This window comes from Lissotriton vulgaris, chromosome 3_1 (genome assembly GCF_964263255.1).
Source record: "Lissotriton vulgaris chromosome 3_1, aLisVul1.2, whole genome shotgun sequence".
Lineage (NCBI taxonomy): Eukaryota > Metazoa > Chordata > Amphibia > Caudata > Salamandridae > Lissotriton > Lissotriton vulgaris.
The window spans coordinates 13,214,298-13,231,887 of record NC_141689.1 but is presented as its reverse complement, the minus strand read 5'-3'; the positions used below and the strand labels follow the sequence as shown (position 1 = coordinate 13,231,887).

At 45.7% G+C, this 17,590-nt stretch overlaps 1 protein-coding gene across 2 annotated transcripts in view; it reads right to left on the bottom strand.

Moving 5' to 3' along the window:
- The window catches only part of LOC147725825 (uncharacterized), a 962,593-nt gene that overhangs the window by 278,971 nt on the left and 666,032 nt on the right, over positions 1–17,590 (bottom strand). Inside the window, exon 1 of one of the 2 annotated variants that reach the window (XM_086960001.1) lies at positions 8,245–8,369. The exons of the other annotated variant lie outside the window; for it this stretch is intronic. The gene's annotated coding sequence lies outside the window, so the exon portion shown is untranslated. Of the gene's footprint in view, positions 1–8,244; positions 8,370–17,590 lie in introns of those variants that run through there. 2 annotated transcript variants of the gene reach the window in all.

The window sequence follows — 17,590 nt, the reverse complement described above, 5'->3', positions numbered from 1 at the left end:
CTCTGGCTTGCCCAGCGAAGATGTGGTACTTATATTCTCAAAGGGTACCCTCAGGGGTTCTACCTAGATGTGTCATGGTACTGTTGGCATGTCAGCCAAGGATGACGATAGTGGTGACCTTTGTGCAGAGTTATTACGCAAAAAATGGTAATCCTGCTGTGATACTGAGAATCCTCATGCATAATAAATGAGGCTAGTTTTTGGATGAAACCACACAACATGTATTCAGCACCTAACTACGTAAAAGATCAGCAACACAACCATTATGTAGAATAATGGTAGGACAGATGCCTATATTGCCTATATTGGGGTACATTAGGGTTCATAATACCTGGACCTAGTGCTCACCTCCAATTCTCCTCCAATGAGATCCAAAACCTCAGACACAAATCTCCCACCACCAACTGCCACATCGCCTCATCACTCTCCACTACAGGACCCTTCACCTGCCACCACTGCCGCTTCTTAAATGTGAGTACCCCCATGATCACTACGCATCAGACACCAAGCCACATACCTCAGCCTCACTGCACTCTACTCAATGTCAGATCACTCTGGAAGCATGGTACGGAATTGTGTGGCACCATTTCCACCCTTGCACAACATCATTTTCATAACAGAAACGTGACTCACCCCCGCGTTCGCAACTAACATCACCACCTCAAGGTCATCCACTACGGTTGCCAGACAGGCTCGACTAAGGCATCAACATCATCCATAAGGACTCCCTCAACTGCACCACAGATGATGACACAACACCCAGCAAGGAACACCTCACTTCCAGATCAGACCAGATGTCAACACCACCATCAAAGGAACCCTCGGCTACAGACCTCCCAGCTTCCTTAACTCCATCCTGGACATCATAGCCCCTTTGGCCATCGACTCCAACCACTACATCTTCCTGGGAGACATAAACTTCCACCTATAAGACCCGGATGACTTCAACTCCACCACACATCTCAATACCATGAGCATCTTCAGCCTCTAGCAACTGGTCACCACCCCCACGCACAGAGCCTGTCACATGCTGGACCCCATCTTCTACACCTTCAACAGGACAAAATGTTCCTACACTGCTGAATTGACCTGAACAGACCACAACATCTTCCACTTCAATATTGATGGTCCATAAAAACCTCCAACAAGACTCATGACCCACCCTTTCTGCAACCGGGGCAAAGCCACAGAACCCTTCTGGACCACCACCATAAAAGTAACAAGACCCGCCCCTTACAACTCCCTTTAACATGACATCCAGAAATTCTCCAGCTAGATCTCCTCAGCCGCCAACACCATTGCCCCATGAAGAACACCATCAACAACCGACCCATCAAACAGGCCAGCTGGTTCCCTGTGGAGGTACTGACCCTCAAGCGACAATGCAAGAAATTAGAAAGACACTTGTGATCGAACAAGACTCCCATCAATGTCTTCTCCTACAGATCCACCCTCCACAACTCCCACAACAGAGTCAGAGAGACTAAGAAAGACGCCCTCAACAGCCACATTGAGGCAAGTGCAAATTTTACCAAGGAATTGTTAAGAATCATCAGGGAATTCTCCTGCCCCTCTGCTACTGAGAACTGGAGATGTTATATAATTGGATGAAAGACAGTGGTTGCTTTTGTGAAACAACAAACTATTGAAACCTTGCACATATTTTTTCACATATGTTATTCTAAAGCTTTGGTTCATATTTCCCTTAGGACGCCTTACACCCACTGTAAATTATTTTTTGTATTATGTATGAAACTATTTACTACAAATCAATTTTTTCAGTACAACACATTGAAGAAATATATCGGTGTATGTACAGTTCTTTCTCTTTGACATCTCATAAACCCCATATCTAATATATGTAAATTACGTCCTTTCTATAAATCAATATCAAATATCTATTCCACAGGAGCCACTGTTCTTCTTCTTTAAAAATGTAACTACCCTGGTTCCTTTGTGAGTAGGTTCTCCTTGTTTTTCCTTTACGGCAGGCGCTGTGGAGGCCACAGTTCTCCTACCTTGACAACAGGTCCTGGAACGACCTACCCCTTCACACTGTCCCTGGACCTTAGGAAGCATCTCAAAAACATGGCTCTTCGACCGTGGTTCACAAAGCCACCGGTGCTTAGAGAGAGAGGCAGAGAGGTCTTCTCAGAGAAAAGTGCTCTGAACTATGTAGATAGAGATTCATACCCCAGGAGGATAGACACAAGTGTACTAGAGTCAGAGTCCAGTTGGGAAGGTTTCTACAAGCAAAGGCAGCAGAGAGGTATTCTAGAGTCAGGGTTGAAAAGTGAGATGCTGGAAAGTTGTGCAGGCAGAGAGGTGTTCTTACCTCACAGTAAGGCAGACAGGTGTTCTTATTCACAGAGAGAGACAGGGAGTTATTCCTGCCATAAAGAAAGGCGTAGAGGTGTTGTGCCTCAGAGGCAGGCACAGAGCCATTCTGAATGTCAAGTGGGGCAACAGAGGCTGGTTGAGAGGTACCCTATCCACCTATGAGAGGGAGACCTCTCATAGGTGGAGTGAGAGGTAGATAGAGGGGTGGTATTACCTCATAAAGAGGCACAGAGGTAATCTATCTTTAGAGAGAGGCAGAAAGGTTAACTAGAATTAGAACCACGTAGTTAGGAATTCCTTTCAGGGGAAGAGCAATAAAGGTGTTCCAGAGTCAGAGGCTAGTAACGGGAGGTTCTAGAGTCAGAAACTGATGCAGACTTGTTCTGGAGTCAGAGAATGGCACAGAGGTGTTCTAGAGTCAGAGGCTGGTACTGAGGCGTCCTAGAGTCAGAGGCTGGTACAGAAGTGTTCTAGAGCTAGAGGCTGGTGCAGAGGTAATCAATAGGCAGAGGCAGGCACAGATGTGTTCTAGAATTAGAGGCTGATACAGAGGTAACCTAGAGTCAAAGACTGGTAGAGAGGTGCTCTAGAGTCAAAGCCTGATACAGAGGTGTTCTAGAGTCAGAGGCTGGTACAGAGGTAATCTAGAGTCAGAGGCTGGTACAGAGGTGCTCTAGAGTCAAAGCCTGATACAGAGGTGTTCTAGAGTCAGAGGCTGGTACTGAGGCATCCTAGAGTCAGAGGCTGGTACAGAGGTGTTCTAGACATAAAGGCTGATACATATGCAACCTAGAGTCAGAGGCTGGTAGAGAGGTGATCTAGAGTAAGAGGCTGGTACAGATGCTTTCTAGAGTCAAAGGTGATCTAGAGTCAGATGCTGGTACAAAGGTGTTCTAGAGTAAGAGGCTGGTACAGATGTGATCTAAAGTCAAAGACTGGTACAGATGTTTACTGGAGTCAGAAACTGGTACAGATGTGATCTAGAGTCAGAGGCTGGTACTGATGTGTACTTGAGTCAGAGATTTGTATAGAGGTAATCTAGAGTCAGATGCTGGTACAGATGTGTTCTGGAGTCAGAGGCAGGTACAGAGGTGATCTAGAGTCAGAGGCTGGTACAGAGGTGTTCTGGAGCCAGAGGCTGGTACAGATGTGATCTAAAGTCAAAGACTGGTATAGATGTTTACTGGAGTCAGAAACTGGTACAGATGTGTTCTGGAGTCAGATGCTGGTACAAAGGTGTTCTATAGTCAGAGGCTGGTACAGATGTGTTCTGGAGTCAGAGGTGAGTACAGAGGTAATGTAGCGTCAGAGGCTGGTACAGAGGTGATCTAGTGTCAGAGGCTAGTACAGAGGTGTTCTAGAGCCAGAGGCTGGTAAAGATGTGATCTAAAGTCAAAGACTGGTACAGATGTTTTCTGGAGTCAGAAACTGGTACAGATGTGATCTAGAGTCAGAGGCTGGTACTGATGTGTACTTGAGTCAGAGATTTGTATAGAGGTAATCTGGAGTCAGATGCTGGTACAGATGTGTTCTGGAGTCAGAGGCAGGTACAGAGGTGATCTAGAGTCAGAGGCTGGTACAGAGGTGTTCTAGAGCCAGAGGGTGGTACAGATGTGATCTAGAGTGAAAGGCTGGTGTAGATGTTTACTAGAGTCAGAAACTGGTACAGATGTGATCTAGAGTCAGAGGCTGGTACTGATCTGTACTTGAGTCAGAGACTCGTACAGAGGTAATCTAGAGTCAGAGGACCTCAGAACCTCATCTTCTTATATGGAGTTTCCTAGAGCCCTCAAGACCCTTTTGTTCCAACAGGCGTTCGGCCCATAATCCTCCCCCTCTCTTCATGTTTATTTATTTTTATTTAGAGAATTTGTAAAGCGCGAACTGACACCTTGCAGGCTTCCTGGCGCTGGAAAATACTCTGTTGACGGTAGACCGGGAGAGCAGTTGGGCTGACAATTTATTTGGGGAAGAGCCAAGTTTTAATGCGTCTCCTAAAAGGGAGAAGCTGTGGAGTCTGACGTATGTCAGTGGGTAGGGTGTTCCAAAGCTTGGCCGCGGCTACGCTGAACGATCGGCCCCCTGTTCTAGTTCTGTTAAATCTGGGTACCTTTACCAGGCAAGCAGAAGAAGAACGTAAGTTTCTCGCAGGTATGTACCATTGGAACAGGGCTTGCAGAGGTTTGGGTCCAAGTCCATGCAGAGCCTTGAAGACAATGCAGAGGGACTTGAATGCCACTCTTTGTTTCAGGGGCAGCCAGTGGAGCTCTGCCAGAGCAGCTGTGGCTGAGGCCCTCCTCGTCCAGCCGAGAGCCAGCTTGGCAGCGGCAGATTGGATTCGCTGAAGTCGGTCCAGCATCGTAACTGGAGACTCCAGGAGCAGGGCGTTACAATAATCAAGGCGACTGAGTATCGTGCACCTGACTATCGACGCCCTGGCTTGTGCCGGGAGAAGAGGCAAGATTTTCCGCAGTGATCGGAGCAGGGCAGTGCAGATCCCCACAGTTTTTGTCACCTGGGTTTCCATGCTTAGGTTGTTATTCAACATGGCTCCCAGGTTGCGCACGGAAGGCACTGGTAGAGGTTTGACACTGAACTCCGGGGGCCAGAATTCATGTGGGAACTGACGGGGTATCTTAGTGCCGGAGCAGAACAGGACCTCCGTTTTCGCGGCGTTGAACTGGAGGGAGTTACTATGTAGCCATCTGGCCGTCTCTCTTAAGCAGTCGTGGAATGTTGAGAACGGAATGGCATCTTCGCCTTCCCACGAGAGAATGAGCTGTGTATCATCCGCGTAATTAATTGTTTTGACCCCAAATGATTGGATCAATTTAATTAGCGGTATGAGGTACACATTGAAGAGGATAGGGCTGATGGAGGAGCCCTGGGGGACTCCCTGGGGAACTGCTGCAAAGGCGGACCGAAAAGGGGGGAGAGAGACAGCCTGTCTTCTGTCCCGAAGATAGGAGTGAAGCCAAAGCAATGCAGTGCCTTCCACTCCCACTTCCATAAGTCTCTGCGTCAGCCTGGCGTGGTTGACCGTGTCGAATGCGGCAGACAGGTCCAGCAGTATCAGAGCCACTGGCTGGTTCCTGTCCGCTCGCATTCGAAGGTCTTCCATGGCAGTCAAAACTGCTGTTTCTGTGCCGTGAGCGGGACGAAAACCAAACTGGTAGTCGTCAAGGAGGTTGTTTTGTTCCAGGTGGGTAGACAGACATGAACTGACCCAACGCTCAGCGACCTTTGCTGGAAATGGCAGCAGGGAAATGGGTCGGTAATTGGAAAGGCAGTCTGGGTTCAGGGAGGGTTTCTTTAAAAGGGGAGTGACTAGTGCCTGTTTCCAAGGGGTGGGAACAAGGCCACTCTGCAGGGACTGATTGCAGATTAGGCGCATGGTGTCAAAAAGTTCCATACCGAAGTTTTTCCATATTATTGGAGGTAGGGGGTCAAGTGGGGAGCCTGAAGTGATACCAAGCACAAGTCTTTCAAACTCGACAGCCGGGATCGGAGGGAATGCCTCCATTCTTGCCGGAGGGCCAGAGCCAGGGAGCGACAGGTTCCGAGGGCTGGTGTCTGGTCTCGGCAATTCATTGGTTTCATGTGCGGGGGGTGATTCCAGGTTATGGATAATAGTGTTTATTTTATTAATAAAGAGGTAATTCCTCTAGCGCCATGAAACTGCTTTGTGTACGAGCGCTTTATAAGTTCTTAAAAATTCAATTCAATTCAGAGGCTTGTACAGAGGTGATCTAGAGTCAGAGGCTGATACAGAGGCATTCTATAGTCAGAGGCTGGTAAAGAGGTGTTCTAGAGATAGAGGCTGGTGCAGAGGTAATCAAGAGGCAGAGGCTGGTATAGTTGTGTTCTAGAGTTAGAGGCCGGTACAGAGGTTATCTAGAGTCAAAGGCTGGTACATATGTGTTCTAGAGTCAGAGACTGGTACAGAGGTAACCTAGAGTCAGAGGCTGGTAGAGAGGTGATCTAGAGTCAGGGGCTGGTATAGAGGTATGCTTGATAGGCAGACTCATACAGAGCTAATATAGAGTCAGAGGCTGGTACAGAGGTGATCTAGAGTACGAGGCTGGTATAGAGGTGCTCTAGAGTCAGAGGCTGATACAGAGGGGTTCCAGAGTCAGAGGCTTGTACGGAGGTAATCTAGAGTTTGAGGCTGGTACAGATGTGATCTAGAGTCAGAGGCTGGTACAGAGGTAATCTAGAGTCAGAGGCTGGTGCAGACGTAATCTAGAGTCAGAAGCTGGTACAGATATGTTCTAGAAACAGATGCTGGTTTAGATGTGTTCTAGAGTCAAAGGCTGGTACAGATGTGATCTAGAGTCAGAGGCTGGTTCAGATGTGATCTAGAGTCAGATGCTGGTACAAAGGTGATCTAGAGTCAGAGGCTAGTACAGATGCTTTCTAGAGTCGGAGACTGGTACAGAGGTAATCTAGAGTCAGAGGCTGGAACAGATGTGATCTAGAGTCAGAGGCTGGTTCAGAGGTGATCTAGAGTCAGATGCTGGTACAAAGGTGATCTAGAGTCAGAGGCTGGTACAGATGCTTTCTAGAGTCAGAGACTGGTACAGAGATGATCTAGAGTCAGAGTCTGGTACAGATGCTTTCTAGAGTCAGAGGTTGGTACATGGTGATCTAGAGTCAGAGGAGGGTATAGATGTGTTATAGAGTCAGAAGCTGGCACAAAGGTGATCTAGAGTCAGAGGCTGGTACAGATGTGTTATAGAATCAGAGGCTGGTGCAGATGTGTTGTGGAGTCAGAGGCTGGTACAGAGATATTGTTGCATCAGAGGCTGGTACAGAGGTGATCTAGAGTTATAGGCCGCTACAGAGGTGTTCTAGAGTCAGAGGCTGGTACAGATGTGATCTAGAGTCAAAGTCTGGTACAGAGGTGTACTAGAGTCAGAAACTGGTACAGATGTCATCTAGAGTCAGAGGTTGGTACTACTATGTACTAGAGTCAGAGACTCGTACGGAGGTAATCTAGAGTCAGATCTGGTACAGATGTGTTGTAGAGTCAGAGGCTGGTACAGAGGTGATCTAGAGTCAGATGCTGGTACAGATGTAATCTAGAGTCAGGGACTAGTACAGAGGTAATCTAGAGTCAGAGGCTAGTACAAATGTGTTCTAGAGTCAGAGGCTGGTGCATAGGAAATCTAGAGTCAGAGGCTGGTACAGATGTGTTCTAGAGTTAGAGGCTGGTATAGAGGTAACCTAGAGTCAGGGGCTGATATAGATGTGTTCTAGAGTCAGAGGCTGGTACAGAGATAATCTAGAGTCAGAGGCTTCTTCAGAGGTGATCTAGAGTCAGAGGCAGGTACAGAGGTAATCTAGTGTTCCATATTCAGAGGCGTGTACAGATGTGTTCTAGCATCAGAGGCTGATACAGAGGTAATCTAAAGTCAGAGACTCATACAGAGTTGTTCTAAAGTCAGAAGCTGGTACAGAGGTGATCTAGAGTCAGAGGCTGGTACAGATGTGTTCTAGAATCAGAGGCTGGTACAGATGTATTTTAGAGTCAGAGGCTGGTATAGAGGTGATCTTAGAGTCAGAGGCTTGTACAGATGTGTTCAAGAGTCAGAGGCTGGTACAGAGGTAATCTAGAGTCAAAGGATGGTACAGAGGTGTTTTAGAGTCAGAGAAGAGCTCTAGAAGGAGAGATTGATAGAAAGGTGTTCTTTCGATAGAGAGACTCAGAGAGGTGGTCTATCCTCCGAGAGGATGGGAATTTTCCTTTCCTGGGAGACACACAGAGGTGCGCTCTAGAGTCAAAGAGAGCAGTTTGAGTCCTCCAACCCCAGAAACAAGAAAGTAGCTGTTTTGCAGGTGGTAAAGCTTCAGAGGCAGACAGATGTGCTGTAATTTCAGAGACAGGCAAAGTGCCACTCTTACCTTGGAGCGAGGCAGGAGAGAGCTGATCTATGCTCAGAGTCAGGCAGAAAGGCGCTCTATCTTTAAAGTCAGGCAGAGACGTGTTCTGTCCTCTGAGTCAGGTAGAGAGGTGCTGTCCCTCCCACAGTGTGAGAGATGTACTGTTAGATGGAGGAGGGCTGATATTTATTCCTATTTCTCAGTCACCCTCCTGACATGTGGTACAGTCCTTGTGTTTGGACAAGATCCTCCCCCAGCTTGAATCCTCCCTCAGAAGGTCTTGGTGCTGATGCCAAGGCGATGCTTGGGAAGGTCTCAAACTGAGGGGCGTGCCTGGGGCGGGCACAAGGGCAGCCCTGTAGTGGCTTTCATTGGTGCACAATATTTAGTGCACACCTCTTGCTGGCCTGCCTCCAGGTGTGTCAATAATTGGTGTTACTGCTGCCCAGCACAAAGGCCTTCTTTTTAACTAGGATCAGAACATTTCAATTGGCCTTGGCCTGAATCCTCAGGTTATTGGCTGGCACCCTTGGATTGATATAAGTTGTAGGAAAGGTACAGACATGTTACTGGTATAATATGCCTAAAGTACACACAGGGTGCATGCGCAGGATGCACAGAAGTTGCATGCACATTACATGATGTTTACATGCAACTTACATAGTGCTAATATGTAAACTACAAGTTGACTGTTTGCAGAGTGTCCGCAGGCTACATGCAGGCTGATAACACATTGCATGTGATATCTATTGACTAAACACTTTACTAGGGTTAAAGTCTGGCTAGACACAGGTTACATGAAGTTAGAAACATTCAAGTTATATAAAGATTACACATGTTACATGTCAGCTGTGGTTACATGCAAGTTACACACTGGGTACTCAAAGGTTACTTCCAGGTTACATTCAAGGTACTTTTAGGCGGATGTACGTTGTTACAACGCATGCTTTTACCACGCATGCCTATACAACGCAGGTTTTTCAACGCAAGTCGTTACAACGACTTGCGTTGGGGGGTGCTGGATAGTGAATAGTTTAGTTTACTATTCCAACTCCAGTCCCGGTGGATAGTAGGGAAGGTGTTGGATAGTAAATTAAACTATTACCTATCCTAGAGCACCCCCAGGGCAAGTCGTTGTAATGACTTGCATTGAAAAACCTGCGTTGTAAAGGTACTGCGTGGTAAAAGTTGCGTCGTAAAGGATGTTTCCCCTTTTAGGCTACATACATGGTTCAGAAAGACTACACAGAGGATACATACACATTACATGCAGCTTGCACTCAAATTACATTCGGGGAATTCTATTCATACAAATGATACATACAAGTTACAAGCAGGTTATATTTGTTAATATATTTTGTATAGAGCTTGATTAACCGAGGGTGTCTTGGCATTGCCTTGGAAGGAGCCATATTGCTGACAGAATATGGGACATAGGATATGGCTATTGATTGCAATTTTTTTTTTCAAAGTCTTTCTAAATTAAAGAAAATATTGTGATTCATTTGAGAATACGCGGAAGGGAATTCTAGATTTTGCTGTGCTAACCAAAAACATTTTGCCGCCCCATCAGGCTTTCCAGAAGATGGGGACTATCACTTTTTTGGAGGTAATGGAGCAGGAGGGATCTAGGAGGCATTTACCAGCAACATTTTTTAATATTATAATCTGGCCCAGAGTTGTGCAGTGCCTTAAAGACAATGCACAAGGCCCTAAAAGTGATTATTTTCATATATGCAGCCAGTGGAGTTTGTGGAGTGCCGTAGAGGCTGAGTGATGTTTGTGAAGACCAACAGTCAAGCGTGCCTCCGCATTCTGTAAGATCTGAAGTTTTCCCAATATTTTTTACTGCATGTTAATATTGTATTGTATTATTGTATTGTATTAATTATTTATAACGCGCAACTGTCACCCTACGGGTATCCTGGCGCCCATTGCAGTAATCTTATTTGGATAACATCTGTGCCATGACAATGGACTTTGGAAGATAGGAGGGGGTGCAAGGAATCATTTTCCTAATGATCTTTAAAAGATAGAAAATGGAGGAAGTAATTTGGTTCACCTGATTTTCGAATTAAGCCATTTATAGCATACAACAACAAGGTTTCTGACTTTGTCAACCGGTGTCGGAAGAGAACCTAAGTACTATTGCCCCAATCTGGGAACCAAAAGGTGATGTTATTACCAAAAAGAAGAACCATGTTTTTTCCTGAATTGAGTCTTAGGGCCTGATTCCAATCTCAGTCAGAAGGCCTCTGAATCGGATTCAGGTTTTGCGAGTCCAATTCGTAGCCCTTGTTTCCGACAGAATTGTACACAGTTCTGAACGACTGAGTACGATTCATGCATTGTGTTCACTCTGATCCAATCGGTCATGAATGGCATTCATACAGAATGAGCCATTCGTAGCCACTTCGTGCAGCTCTATGGACTTGCTTTCCTAACGAGCAAGTACGATCACCGATTCAGAGACCCTTTATGATTCGGTTTGCCCGGAAATAAAAGGCTGCTGGAATTGGTCTTTGGGAACTCTAGCAGGCCCTCCTGCACCCGGAGACTCTGAATCAGCCTCGTGGGGGTACCTATGGAACCCCCCTTTCCATGCATGCACAGTGTGGTGGGCACCATGGGGAGCCCGCCACAGGGTGCAGGCTTTTCCCCAACCACTCCTTTTTGCTATGGGAGCCTTTGTACGCGTTCGGTATACAGGGTCCAGTGGAGTTCAATGGCAGTCTGAGCGAACCGTTTCCCTCACTATACGGATGCGTCGCACTCGCTCGTTCGGATGCCCACAATCCAATTCGTATAGAAAGCATCCCGGATCAGGTTCAGTCAGGATGCTTTTAGAATGAGATCGGAATCAATCCCTTAGGCAGTCGACACTTATACATGCACTGATGTTCTCCACACATTTCCGGAATTGTAGAACTGTCTCGGAAGGGAAGCCTGATACAGAAACAATGGTATGTGTATCGTCAGCAGATGATACCACTGAGAAACCGAATTATTCAATAAGTTTAGTTAAAGGACTAATATAAAGATTAAAACATGTGGGGCTCAAGCATGCTCAATGTGGAACGGTACAGGGTAGAGTGAAGGACTTTGATACAAAATCATTCAAGGCTACTTGTTCCCTTTTCAAGAGAAAGGAGGCAAGAACAGAGGGGGCAGTGTCTCTAACCACCATCTCATGTAGACGACCAATTAGAATCTTGTGATTAATGGTATCAAACGCTGCCAAAAGATCAAAAAGAATCAAGGCACTATTGTTGCCTTTATCAATATTCATTCTTATATTTTCTGCAAAAACTATAAGTGCTGTTTCAGTATATGTTGGCTACAGAGCCAAACTGGGCTGAACCCAACAGATTATTTTGATTGATATAGGTAGATAGTTGTAACTTTAGCACTTTGTCAATAATTTTTACTTGCAAAGGTAGATGATAATTATTAGGGTCTGATGATGGGCCTGTGTTTCTTTTTAATCAGAGGTAAGCTGGAAGCCCTTTTCCAAGCTTTTGGAAATATTTATTTGTGGATTACTTCATTAAAAACAGGAGTGAGGAGAGCCGGGACCACCTCAGCAACCTGATGAAGAATTTTAGGGGGTCAAGGGTCATCTGGAGAACCTGATTTAGAGCAGGATAGGATAGTAGCTAGAGAATTTGTTCAGTTGAGGGTGGGTTAAAGTTAGGAAGGAGATATTGGTTATCATCCGACCATACTGGCTTGGGTGACCAATAGAGTTTGAACTGCCAGAAGAAAAGTGCACACCTACCTCTTTTGGGGGTGAATCAGGGTGGCCTTCTGGCCCCCTCTCATCCTTGAAATTGCATTCTCAATTTGCAAGTACCTATTTGTTAATCGCAAGTTGCAAATTTCTTCTCATTCATTACTTAATAGTAAATCGTAAAAATATGTAGGAATCACACATTTTTTGCCAAAACTTACATACATTGAATTTAGCAATTTTATAATAGCGAATCAGTAAAATTCGCTATTATTGAATAGCAAAATTCAATCTTGATACATCTGGCCCTTGATCCTTTCGATTGGAAAGTTCTGATGAGTGTGACGCAAAAGGGTTGATTGTCATTGTAGTAATCAGTTTCGAATGAATTAGACAGGGCTTTTACCATTTCAAATGATTCTTTAAAATGATCTTTGGCTGTTTATATTCTTTTAGTGAATTGGATGATTTGTCTGTCAAAGTCATGGCTTTATAGCTCAGAAGGGTTTTTCTGTGTTCGTGTTTGTCAGGTTCATGGTGGTGAGTTCCCTATTTAGGCTCTAATTTACGGCAGACTCTTTTTTGTGCCTTGGGTGTACAGGAGAACCACGGTTCAGATGGTGCTTTACTGCAGTTTGTGGAAGTCGAGGGCGGGCTAGAAGACAGGAGGTATTAGCTGGGCATGTGTGGTAATTGCAGCCATATTGTCTGGATCCATGCCACAGTAGGTGTGAAGGCTAACCCATTATTGTTAAGATTTTCCTGGAATATTTGATGCCATGGTCTGATACTTCTGGTCGAAGAGGATGGAACGGTAAGGGTGGAAGAGCAAGTGGACGCAATACCAAACACTAAGGCTGAATGATCAGACCATACCAGGGGAAGGGCCTGGTGGAATGTACAGGGTGGACGATTGGTGAACATTCAATCCAATGTATGTCCAGCGATATGGAGCGAAGGTAGCTGAAGGCCAAAACTGGTCAAACTTTCTACAAGGTTAGAATCTTAATCTATTGAATTGACTAGGTGATAATTAAAATCCATAAAAGGGAGTGGAATTTGTTGCGTCAAATCTGGTTTCAAGACACAAAACAATAAAATGGATGAGCTGTGTTTCTGAGGTCCGAAAATGGTGGACAAATGCTTCACAGTCATTGTTTGGGGGAATTGGTGTGTAAAAAGTGGTATTATCATTGGTAAAGATAATCGCAAGACCACCTCCTCTACATGCAGTTTATACTCAGATTTCATGCAGGGTTTGCTGTTCATGCAGATGCTGCACCCAGGTTACAAGAAGATGACATGCAGGCTGCAAGCGGGCTGGAAGATGGAAACAAGAGGCAGGTGGGTTAGACACAGGTGGAGCCTAGGTGAGAAGCAGCTTGCACGGGTAACACACAGATTCCATATAGGATACATCCATCTCTAGTGCTCAGCCCGTCATATAAATAAGATGTCATAAGAAGCTGTCACTGGTGATGCAGACACTTGTAGGGCAACCAGAAAGTACAAATGCAAGAAAGGGAGGGGTAAACAACTAGACAGTCCAAATGCAATGAAGGGGTGGGGTAGGACAGCCAGACAGTATGCATGCAAGAAAAGGGGGGGCAGATATTAACCCAAAGCTAATCATTACAGCTTGTGGATAGTGAAAGGCTTTACCACGCTAGAATAGCACAGACCAACTGTAAAAGAGGCACCTGGGGTTCTCCTTCAAGAACTTGAACCTTACTACCATGAAAAGATGAGCTTCGAGTGTCTAAGGCTGGCTTGAAAGATCTGGACGAAGGTTGGTAGATTACTAAAACTTTCGAGTTATAATAGGTACATACCTTTGTGGCACTCAACGCTTTTTTTGACTGCAATTTACAATGTAATGGGTAGGAACTTGGATCTCGCCGGGATTGATTGGATAGCAGAGTTGTATAATACTGCAGATGCCTCCTTCTTTGTAGACTTAGTGCAATGTCACAGGATGGATAATTGATTTGATATCAGATTTGTAAAGCGCGTAGCTACCCAGGGGCGTCCCAGCGCTGACATTCAACCTGAAAAATTCAGAGGGGAGTATTATGGGAAGAGTATTATGGGAAGAGCCAGGTTTTCAGTAGCCTACGAAACGCCAATAGGTTAGTTCCCCTTCGAATGGAGAGCGGAAGGGAATTCCATAACTTTGGAGCATTATATGAGAAGAGACGTCCCCCTGAGCGGGCCTTTCTTATTCCGGGGACACTGGCCAAGGAGAGGGAGTCTGATCTCAACTGCCTGTTGGAGTGATGTGGTTTGATGAGGGGTCTCAGAATAGGGGGGCCTCTGCCATGCAGTATTTTATGTGAGATGCAGAGGGTTTTGAAGGTGATCCTTTCCTGCAGGTTTGGCGGAGCATCTGGATTTGGTCCCGGTGAGGAGTCTGGCAGCATCATTTTGGGCACATTGTAGTCTGTTGATGACCGATGAGGGGGCACCTAAATACAGGGCATTTCCGTAGTCCAGAGTTAACTAGCCCTTGCATTAGCAGTTTCCTGGACTGAAAGGGGATTAATGGGAGGAGTTTTCGAGCTACCGGTATGAGGCCAAAGCATGTGCCGGCGGTTTCTCTTGCCTGGACTTTAAAGTTGAGGTCCTGGTCCATCCAGATACCAAGGCTCTTAATTTCAGTCTTGGGGGTGAGGGGCGATCCCATACAAGGTGGCCAAGTGAGGGAAGGGGGAGTCTGCGTGGGTCACCCAAAAGGAGGATCTCAGACTTCTCTCCGTTAAGCTTCAGGCGAGAGTCGCACGTCCATTGAGAGATATTCTGGAGGTAAGACGACAAGTTGTCCAGATATTTGGTCGACTGGTTTATAGAGACGACCAGCTGGGTATCGTCGGCGTACATGACAGCCTTTATGCCGAAAGGAGTTACGATGTCTTCTAGAGGAGACATGTATACATTAAAAAGTGTGGGGCTCAAGGAGGAGCACTGGGGGACCCCACACTGGAGGGGAAGAGCTCTGGAATTAACCGAGCCGTCGGTCACCTTAAAGGTTCTGCCTTCTAAGAAGGATTTGATCCAGGATAGGGCGGTACCAGAAATTCCTGCCATGCTAAGACGGTGGATAAGGATGGCGTGGTCCACCGTATCGAAGGCGGCGCTCAAGTCCAGGAGGATCACTGCCACTGATCCTCCCACATCTAGGATTGTTCTTGCCTCTTCGATCACGGCTAGGAGTGCGGTGTCCGTTCCCTGTCCTGGTCTGAACCCTGTCTGGGAATGACGGAGAAGGTTGTTAGACATCGGAGCAGCGCTGAGGGGCAGTCAGAGGAGCATTGTCCTGGGAACCAGAGCTGAATCTAGCCTGATGGGACTCCCCAATATTTGGTGCAAAAGCTCATGAGGCACTGTAACTTATGAAATAAGTCCAATTTAACCGCCAACTGGGCGCTAGGACTTCGTGCTGAACAACACGATAGGTACACATACACCTATAGTTTAATTTTTAATTAATTTTTGTATAATACACTTTTAAACGTACACACATGTGAGTAAGGTGGGGAATTTTGTGCTTTCCCGTCCTGAAGAACGAGTTGGATACTCCGAAACATGTCCATGTCAACGCACTAATGAGGTAGGTGTACATAATTTTACAGTAGTAACCTCGCAGAGCACCCCTTTTTAACAATACCAGCCGGGGGCGTAATTAAAGTCTTTTTTTCCCCACGTGCCAGGTATTTTTTAATTATCACTCTCACCACTCCACCACTCACGTTCTATACCCCACATACTTCCACACATAGCCCACACTTGAAGTGCTCCCGCGTATCCGTAGGTCGCAGAACGCAGCACTCCGTAGAGGGTTGCGAAGACCCCAATGATGGTAGAATGACACCAAGGGTCCTTTTGGTGTGTGAGGGGTACAAAAACAACACTGTGTGCTCCCCACCACAGTGGGGACCACATTAACCCCTCAGTGGATTCCACTTCATTTACCCAGAGATACTGAATCCACTGTACTCTCTCCCCCTCTTGTTACATATATATCATGTTGCACACACATATGCCCTTTGGGTATATGTGTGCGCAACATATGTCCACAGATCAATTTTAGGGGTAAAACAGGGTGTCCCTTGCACCCTGAAATTGCATGTGCAATTTGCAAGGACCTATTTGTACTCGCAATTTGCGAGTCGCAAATAAGGAATGTCTTGGACGCGATTCCTACATACATAGGCTTTTGCGAGTCCTTTATTGTGATTCCTTAATTATCGCAATTAAGGACTCGCAAAATCCTACCTTGAGGCATGTGCCTGCTTGAGACTTGACATACAGTCTGCGGCGGGAACCCAGCTCTCTCCCTATGTGTGCTCTACCTAAGCAGTATCTTTGAAATGTGGTACACCAGGCCCCATCCAATATGGACACACAGGGATCTAGCTAGTTGGATGTGGATGGTTTTAAGAGGAGTAAGAGAGACCCTGGGGATGCAACTCTGGGTAACCAACCATACGCTTCCACAGGCTTTCCCACTCGCTAATTCTGTTTTAGTTACTAATGTGTAAGATCAAGGAAGCCAGGTAGATATCTATGTATTCATTTATTAATGTATGAATGAAGTAACGTATATACTTTTGAAATAGCTATGTATGTAATTTATTCATTTTTGTATCTTCTGGGCAAAAAAAAAGAAACTGAGAAACCCTGTGTGTAAGTGCCTAGAAGTAATGTATGCAATGTGTGTATCACATCATTAAACCAGCCAGCTGTCATAAGCAGCCTGCCACTCTCATCAAATAGCCTGAGTTTTCACTAAATGTCTAATGCTCTCTCATCTAACCCTAGACATTGATTCTTGGCCTCTCAGATGATACATGCCTCACATTCACCCTTCAGTCACATCACGCCTTCCCAGGACCTCTAATGCAAAGATCTGTGGTTCAACAGTAAGAAAACCTGGAGAAAAGTCTGATGCTTAAAGACTGTAGAAATGTCAATTATCTTTGTTTGCTATATAAAGCGTCCCCACTAAAACAAGCATTGCTCATTAAACAGCAGCGGGATCACATGGTTCATTTGACTCAGTCCCACATATCATTTCTAGTTAAGCACACTTGCAGATGTTTGTCTTCTGGAAGGTCCCACGCGTCCTTAGCGCAATAACAACGCGTCACCCTCACAGCCTTCAAGTTGATGACTCTGAGGCCAAACACAAGCTGAGGTGGTGACTGGGGCCCAACTCCATCTGACATGAATTAATGAAACAATGCTCTGGTGCCTCGTGGGATAAAACTTACCCGAGAGCAGCCTGTGGCTACTATCACCTGGCCTTCACGAGGAGCCCCCGATGCAGAAGATGCGCTTTCTTAAAGATCACTACTTCACGTTGCTGTTACACTACTCCTCTGCTCCAGAGATGAGAATACTAAAAGCAGAGTACCATAAGAACCAAGATTTTATGAAGGATTAGGAGGCTAGCATAATGAGTAGTTCTGTTATTTCTACTCTACAGGTTATAAAGAAAATTCTGTTATGAACAGAGTTTAGAACACTCTGTGTCCCATAGTTCACTCCTGCTCTCCACACTTCCTCTTGTGGGTGATGCAAAAACCATTTTCTTTTTAAAGCTATAGATTTATTCTCCAAAAAAAAACTTTGGCTTCC